General features: G+C 44.4%; 1 pseudogene; it reads left to right on the forward strand.

Moving 5' to 3' along the window:
• Positions 1-7,279, forward strand: part of LOC148163093 (inter-alpha-trypsin inhibitor heavy chain H6-like) — a 7,918-nt pseudogene extending 639 nt beyond the window's left edge.
• Positions 7,280-7,715: the final 436 nt, after the last annotated feature.

Below are 7,715 nucleotides of genomic sequence, written 5' to 3' on the forward strand. Positions count from 1 at the left end.
AGACTGAACATGGACAAAGAACAAGTCAATAAGCTTGAGGATGTGTTAATAGGAACTTCCCAAACTGAAAAGCAAAGAGAATAAAGAATGTAAAACAAAATAAGACAAAAGAGAATATCTAAGAACTGTGTACAATTACAAAAGTACAACACATATGTGTAATGGGAACACCAGAAGGAGAAGAAAGAAAATAACAGAAGAAATATTTGAAGGAATACTGGGTACAGATTTTCCAAAATAAATGACAGTCACTAAACCACAGGTCTAGGAAGCTCAGAGAACACCATGCAGGATAAATACCAAAAAGATCTGCACATAGGCATATCCTATTCAAACTGCAGAAAATCAAAGGAAACGTTCTAAAAAAGAAAAAAAAAGCCCATGGAGAAGATCACCTTACTTATACAGGAACAAGAATAAGAATTACCTTGGACTTCTCTTGAGAAACCATGCAACCAAAAAAAAAAAAAAAAAAAAGAGTGAACTGAAATATTTAACGTGTGGAAGAACAACAAAACAAAGCAAACAAACAAACAAAAAAACCCCAAAAACTACCAGCCTAAAATTCTGTATACAGCAAAATTGTCTTTCCAACGTGAAAGAGATAGAAAGACTATTAGGCAAACAAAAATTGAGGGAATTGTTGCTGGTAGACCTGCCTTGCACAGGCAAATGTGAAAAAAAGTTTTCAGAGAGAAGGGAAGTGGTGTAGTTCAGATATTTGGGTCTACATAAAGAAAGAAAGAGTGTTAGGGAAGGAATGAATTAAGGTAAAATGAACTCTTTTCTTTTTTAATTAATTGTTCTAACAAAAACTGTTCAAAATAATAACAGAAATAATGTGTTCAGTGAATACAGCTTATTGATAATTGAAATTAATGACTGCAATGTTATATAAGAGACAGGAGGGGTGGATTGGGAATATTCTGTCATGAGGTACTTGTACTACACATGAAGCTATAGTGTTTTTTGAAAGCGGACTTGGATTAGTTGTAAAAGCATATTGCACACTCTAGGGAAACCACTAAGAAAAATAATTTGAAACCATAATGGCTCTGCTAAAAGACAAGAGAAAATGGGATCATATAAAACACTCAGTTAAAACCACAGAAGACAGAAAAAGAGTAGAAGACCGAAAAAAAGGAGGAAGGAAGGAAGGACGGAAGGACGGAAGGAAGGAAGGAAGGAAAAGAAAAGAAAAACAAGGGCAGCAAGTAGAAAAGGGTTAAAAACATGGCAAATATTATTGTACCTATAACAGTGATCACTTTAACTGTGAATGGTCTAAATACACCTATTAAAAGACAGAGACTCTCAGTGTTGATTAAAACCAAACAGAACCTAACAAAAACAAACAAACAAAAAAACCAGACCCAACGATGTGTTGTCTACAAGAAACCCATTTTAAATATAAAGACACAGACAGATTAAAAGTAGTGGGTATGGAAAAAAATAAAAGATACCATGCTGAACACTAATAAAAAAGCTGGAGCAGCTATATTAATTTCAGACAAAGTAGACTTTAGAGCATGTAAATTATCAGGGATAAAGAGATGCATTGTATAAAGGAACAAAAAGCAAATTTCCCTGACAGATAACACACTGCTTGATCTCTTGGTAGATATGGCATCGTTTGCATGGAGGATCTGATTCACAAGATCTATATTACTGTAAAGTGTTTCAAAGAAGCAAAAGACTTCCAGTGGCCCTTCAAATTATCTTCTCCATGAGGTGGAATGAAGAAAAGATCACCCATTTTGTGGAAGGTGCAGATGCTGGCAATAGGGAAGACCAGATCAACAGCTTATTAGAAGGATAAACTAAGGTATCTACCATCATTATTCCTGCAATCTGGCCAGTTAATACACAACGACTGCTTTCAGACTGAAAAAGAAATCTTATATAACTATAATTATATAATGGCTCTCCAAGAAGACATGACAATCCTTAATGTGTAATGCACCTAACAGTAGAACGTCAAAAGACATGAGGCAAACACTGATAGAAACTGCAAGGAGAAATAGATGAAACCGCTGTTATATAGTTAGAGACTTCAGCTCCCTTCTATCACAAATGGACAGATCCAGCAGGCACAAAATCAGTAAGGACATAGTTTAACTGAACAACACCATCAATCAGTTGGATCTAATTGACATCTACACAGTACCTCATCCAACAACAGCACAATACACAACCGTCTCAAGCTCACGTCGAACATTTGCCAAGGTAGACTCCATTGTGGGCCATAAAACACGCCTTAACAAATTTAAAAGAATATAAATCGTACAATAAATATATGCTCTCAGACCAAGTGGAATTAAACTAGAAATCAGTAACAGAAAGATAGCTGGAAAATCTCAGTAGATTAAACAACATACTTCTAAAAACATAATTTGTCTCTGGTTAACGGGAGATTCTCGGGAAGGGCCATCATGCTCTATGTTGCAGTCCTCTGAATGAAAACAAGAATGAATGGTTAAATCCTTAAAACCATACAACACTTAGGCCTTAGTACCTTGTATAGAAATAACCTTTCAGCCTTGAGCAAGACCTCAGCTCCCTATTCCAGAATGTGTGACCTGAGCTCATCCTGTGGCAGGAAAGACTCTGATCCACTTGAAAGCATTCAAGGCATCTTCTATCAGTTTAAGGTGTAGAGAAAGGTGGGCCACAAGTGGTATTCCTTGTGGTCTCTGAAATCTATAACAATATAAAATTTTGAAGGCATAATGTTTAACATCTCCAGAATATGGATTTGAGTCCCTGGTTCATCGGTGACTAGTTGTGTGACCCTGAGCAAGTCACTCCAACTCTCTGAGCCTCAGCGTTGTCACTGATAAAACGGGTATAATATCAGTACCTTTTTCATTGTGTTGCTATGACAATTAAATGAGCTGATGCATCTAAGCATTTGGCACAGTGCCTGGAACATAACAAGTGCCCCATAAGTGGTACCTAATTCTAGGACCTACATTCCGTATTCCCCGAACCTCCTATGTGCCCAGCCCTATGCTAGGTATTGTCATGGAGAAGGGAGCCAAAAGGAAGAAGCATTCGAAGCCCTGTTCTCAGAGGGCTCAACATCTCTGTGGAAAATGAAAATATTCTACGTATGACAGTCAGCAAACCATCTGGGACAGGGAAAAGCTGGGTACAAGGGGCATGGGTCAAAGTAAGCAATCAAGGAAGGGCTGCTCAGAGAAGGAGCAGTGAAGATACGGATAAGTAAAGGGGAAGTGGGAAGGTCTGTTATCCAAGGGGCTCAACAAGAGCAAAGTTGTGGAGAAAAAAAAAAATGGAATCTGGGTTATCTGGGGGCTGGTGAGAAGACCCGCCTGGAAGAAATGGAAGATGAGGTAAAAGAACAGATTACATAGGGCAGAACTAAAGCATGCCAAAGTCACTGAAAGGAAGTTATAAAGACCTAGAATCATAAAGCTCTTAAGCTTTAAGGTCCTGGAATCACTGAATCCTGGGTCATGCGGTCCAGGAACCATGGAACACACAGGATTCTAGCACCCTGAATGCATAGAGCTTGAACCTTCTAGACCACCACTGTCTAATAGAACTATCTTGATGATGGAAATGTTCTAAAGTTCTGAGGTGTCCCATACAGTAGCCACTGCTCTGCAATAACTCTCGTGTGGTTATTGGACACTTGAAATGTGGCTACTGAAAATAAAGAAACAGGATTTAACATTTTTTTCCTTTTAATTTTAACTAACTTACGTTTAAGTAGCTACATGTGGCTAGCAGTTACCATTGGACAGTGTAGGTCTAGACTTAGATCCATAGGGCCTATAGCATTTTGCCCTGAGAATTCTAGACTTCCGGAGTGCCAGAGTCCGAGAGCCTTAAAACCATACAGCACTTAGGCCTTGGTACCTTGTATAGACATAACCTTTCAGTCTTGAGCAAGACCTCCAGCCTTGGTCCATCTCCTTCACTTTCATCCATATCCCACAGACTGAAAAGGCCACGAATGTGATCCTGGGTGACCTGCGGGTCAACGACCACTCCAACATCATCACCTTTTCTGACTCGGTTAGTGTCTAGAAAGCTGGAGGCTCCATCCAGGCTACCATCCAGAATATCCACAGCACCAAGGACTACCTGGGTCACATGGAAGCTGATGGTTGTAAGTGTTAGACCTACCCACTCAAATGGATGGGCTGTGGTAATGTGGGGAATTCCTTTTTATTTATTATTTATTATTTATTTATGTTTTCTGTTTTAGGTAGGCTCCACACTCAACGTGGGGCTCAAACTCCTGACCCTAAGATTAAGAATCATGTGCTCTACCGCCTGAGCCAGCCAGGTGTCCCAGATGTGGGGAACTCTTGAAATGCTCCCTTCATTCCCCCATCCACCTCACCTCTCACAATACCTGAAATATCACTATTATATTTTATCCAAATATGTCCCTTCATCCTTCTGGGTCCCTTTTCCTAGCAGAAAGGACATAGCACTATGTATTTTAGGGCACATTCTTCTTTGGCCCTGAGTTTCTTTAAAGCATATACTCAGAAGAATTTGCCAAAACTTTTTAAAATCAATAATCTACATATTTATTTCCAAGCATTTGGTCAAGCTGCCGTCCTGATTCTGGCTTTTGATCAGTCGTCTCTCGGAAAAGTACTGAAGTCTCCCCCACCCACCACCTCCTGTCAACTCAGCCCTTTCTTACCCTGTAGCATGGAGGTGGGGTTGCTATCATTGGGGAGCTGCCTGTCTGACTAGAGAATTAAGATATCCCCCCAAGAAACAGGCAAATCATAGTCTGAGACAGGGAATGATAAAAGCCAAGGACATGTGGGCCCCACTGTCAGATCTCAGGGAACCTGTGTGGGAGTGGGGGAGTTGGGAAGGATAAGTAGCAGAAACAGTCTGAGCAAAGATAAGGAGAAATGACTGAGCCTGAGAGGTTGGTGAGGTGCCCAGAGTGTCTGCAATGGGGATAGAAATAACGAGAAAAGATGGTCTCACAGTCAGCTTCCCAATTAGGGACCAACGTTCAACCAGCTCTGCTAAACCATAGCAATGCTAAACCACAGCAATCAGGAGACTGGACGGGGCCCCAGTGTGGGGAGGATTCCTCTCATCATCTTCCTGACAGATGGGGAGCCCACAGCCAGTGTGATGACCCCCAGGGTGATCCTCTCCAACATCTGTCAGGTGCTGGGCAACAGGGTGTCCCTTTTCAGTTTGGCCTCTGGGGATGAGGCTGACTTCCCATTGCTGTGTCACCTGCCCCTGGAGAACTAGGGAGCAGCCCGGTGCATGTATGAGGGCACTGATGCATCCCTACAGCTGGAGGACCTCTATGAGGAGGGCCTCTCCATGCCTCTGCTGGCAGACGTGCATCTGGACTGCCTGGGTGGCTTGGTTGGGGCCTCCCCTTGGGCCTTTCCCCCCAGTTATTCTGGGGGCTCAGAACTGGTGGTGGCAGGACAAGTGCAGGCAGGCAGGCAGGCAAGCAGGAACTGGGCATCCACCTGGCAGCCCGTGGCCCCAAGGGTCAGCTTCTTGTGGCCTGCCACAGTGAGGTGGCCACCAACAGCAGCCAGAAGAACTTTGGTGTCCCAGGGGAGCCAGCCTACTATGTAGCCCACTTCACTGGCTGCCTCTGGGCCTACATCACCATTGGAGAGTTGCTGAGGGGTGCTTCCCAGCCCGTGACACCACCACTCTCCACCTGCTGGCTGCCAAAGTCCTCAACCTGTCCCTTGAATACAACTTTGTCACACCTCTGACTTCACTGGTCATGGTGCAGCCCAAGGAGGCAAGTGGGAAGGCCAGGATACAGACTTCCACTGCAGCTGGACCAGGCACCATTATGCCCTCACCCACCAGCAGGCATGGCCTAGAGACAGGCACAGCCCAGTCAGCCTTGGTACCCAAGGTGTCTCCCAAATCAAGGCTTGTGAAACCAAGGTCCTATTTATCCTCAACGACTCCTGCCTCTACAGAAATTATGCCCAGTTCCAAGGAGTTGGAGCCGCTGGGTCAGAGCACTAAGTACCCTATCCACCCCAGCACACCCAAAGCCCCCAAATCCAGCACGACAGGATTCTGGACCTTTGGTTCAGCCAACTCTCAGAATAAAAACTGCTGCCTTTGGGCCCTCAAACTCTGGTGCCCTGTTGCTTACGAAGCCCAGCGCACCATCACACCAGAATCCTGGTACCCTATTACCCATGAATTCCAAGACACAAGTCCCACCTCTGAATCCTGGCACCCTATCCCAGCCCAAAGTTGGCATTATGAAACATGTTATTCCACTGCCCTCCGAACCTGGTGCTCCATCACAACCCAAACTGGGTGTTCTATCACACTCTCAACCTGGGGTACTCACATCACAGTCACCCAAAAGCTTGCCACAGCCCAAGCCTGGAGTCTCCACACTTCAGATCCTCAAATACCTACCACACACTAGACCAAATGTTCCTGCTCACACGACCCCAGACAATCTGTCACACCCTAACCCCAGGATCCTCTTACCTTAGACCCCTAAGATAATCCCATCACCTCTTAAATCTAGTACCCTACCTCCCCAAAATTACCCAAGCTTATCATTTTCCAAACCTAAGACCCCAATCCCCAATAAACCCAGAACCCCATTACCCCCCAGACCTGCCAGACCTATGCCCCCACCTCCTCAGGATCTAAGCACATTCACAAGCACAACCTCAAGTCCTGCAAGTCCCAGCAGTACCATGACCACCTCTGTCCTTGGAGAAGCCCTCCCTATTACCTTTGACTCCGCCTTGCCCTCTCAGCTGCCCCGAGAAAGCTCTGGCATCAGCATGACCTGCTGCTGGGGCCCCAAAGCACCAGGCAAATTCTGGGACTCTCTGTGTCAGAAGTCCCAACAGTGAGCCTACCGAGCAGCTCCAGGCCTGTGCCAGAAGGCAGCCCCCCAAACCTGCCAGTCTCGCTGCCTTCTGGCACCCTCCCTGAGGCAGTCAGCCTACTCCATCTCCCTGAGGAGCTAGAGCTGCTGTCTGAGTCAATGGTGGAGTCCATGATCATGGAGTCCTTGAATCCACCGGCTTTCTATACCTTCCTCACTCCTGATGAAGATGGTGAGTGCCATGGGCAAGAGGTCAAGCCATGCGGGGGAGGTATGAATGGAGAGCTCCAGGGATTGGGAGCGTACAAGGCTTCTGCAGAATCTAGTGATGACAGTTGCCTGATTGCTTGCTTTGAAACTTTGAATCAGCTACTTAACCTCTCTGGGCCTCAGTACATAAGCACAGAATTAGGGGAGGGAGGTTAAGACTGGGAAGGCTAAACAGAAACAATCTGGTCAAGCTGAGGTTTTGACATTTGCTTTGTCGGACAAGAGAATTGCTCATGCTTCCCAAGCAGGGTAGGGATACGGGGTTCTAAATGGAAGCACCACTGGGTAAGACAGGTCTGATTAGTTCTTTTGTGCTCTGTAAACCGCCCTGCTAACAGAGAGGGGTACACAAATTGGAAAAGATAATAATTATTATCTTTAAATTGCCCAAAGACTGTGAAGTAATAACAGTTAACATTTTTTTAGTCCTTCCTATGTGCAGGTAGTCGTCTACATTTTGCACTTTCAGTCCCTCATTTAATACGCACACACACACACACAACCTGTTGACATCTGCATTTTACTCATGGGGGGAAACTGAAGTACAGAGAACTGAAGTAACTTATTCCATGTCACACAACTAGGAAGAGAT

This window comes from Eumetopias jubatus, unplaced genomic scaffold (genome assembly GCF_037043125.1).
Source record: "Eumetopias jubatus isolate StellerSeaLion01/CBP00866 unplaced genomic scaffold, mEumJub1_p1.0 scaffold_11, whole genome shotgun sequence".
NCBI classification, from domain to species: Eukaryota; Metazoa; Chordata; class Mammalia; order Carnivora; family Otariidae; genus Eumetopias; species Eumetopias jubatus.